We start from the raw sequence: 1,333 nt of genomic DNA, 5'->3' as shown, positions 1-1,333 counted from the left end.
TTGAGACGGAGTCTTGCTCTGTCACCCAGGCTGGAGTGCAGTGGCCGGATCTCAGCTCACTGCAAGCTCCGCCTCCCGGGTTCCCGCCATTCTCCTGCCTCAGCCTCCCGAGTAGCTGGGACTACAGGCGCCACCACCTCGCCCGGCTAGTTTTTTGTATTTTTTAGTAGAGACGGGGTTTACACCGTGTTAGCCAGGATGGTCTCGATCTCCTGACCTCATGATCCGCCCGTCTCGGCCTCCCAAAGTGCTGGGATTACAGGCTTGAGCCACCGCGCCCAGCCAAGATCTTTTACTCTAGAGAAGGTGGTCGGAGAAGGGAGGAGGAGGAGATGAGATACAATAGGATGACGGGCCGGATGTTATGGCTCATGCTTGTAATCCCAGCACTTTGGGAGGCCAAGGCAGGTGGATCACTTGAGGTCAGGAGTTCGAAACCAGCCTGGCCAACATGGTGAAACCGTGTCTCTACTAAAAATACCAAAATTAGCCAGGCTTGGTGCCGCACGTCTGAAATCCCAGTTACTGGGGAGGCTGAGGCAGGAGAATTGCTTGGACCTGGGAAGCAGAGGTTGCAGTGAGCTGAGATCGTGCCACTGCACTCCAGCCTGGGCGACAGAGCGAGACCCTGTCCAAAAAAAAAAAAAAGAATGGCAATGTCACTGAACTTCGTTGATTCAAAACTGGGCAGGAGCCTAGTTTGTACCAGGCATTGTGCTTTCAGCCAGGTAGATCAGAGGACCAGGAAACAGTTTCTCCAAAAGCAAACCAGAACAGATTCTTACTTTACCTAATAGAGGAGTACGGAGCCATCAGGTTTTTCTCCCCTTTTATTTTTAAGATTTAACATACACATAATAAAATACAAAAGGTGCAGGAATCTTACATGTACAACTCAATGATTTTTTACATATATTAATACCCCTGTAACCACCACCTAAATTAACAGCCCTATGGTTTTATTTTGGAAATGGAGTGATCTCAGCTCACTGCAACCTCCATCTCCGGGGTTCAAGTGATTCTCCTGCCTCAGCCTCCCAAGTAGCTGGAATTACAGGCATGCCCCACCACGCCCGGCTAATTTTGTATTTTTGGTAAGGATGGGGTTTCTCCATGTTGGTCAGGCTGGTCTCAAACTCCCAACCTCAGATGATCTGCCCCCACCTTGGCCTCCTAAAGTGCTGGGATTACAGGCATGAGCCACTGCACCCAGCTAACCTGGCTAATTTTTCTATTTTTAGTAGAGACAAGAGTTTCACCATATTGGCCAGGCTGGTCTCGAAATCCTGAATTCAAGGGATCCACCCGCCTTGGTCTCCCCATGTCCTGGAAT

The sequence above is a fragment of the Rhinopithecus bieti genome, unplaced genomic scaffold (assembly GCF_001698545.2).
Source record: "Rhinopithecus bieti isolate Rb0 unplaced genomic scaffold, ASM169854v2 scaffold_5002, whole genome shotgun sequence".
Classification (NCBI taxonomy): Eukaryota; Metazoa; Chordata; class Mammalia; order Primates; family Cercopithecidae; genus Rhinopithecus; species Rhinopithecus bieti.
Note: the sequence above shows the minus strand (reverse complement) of the source record.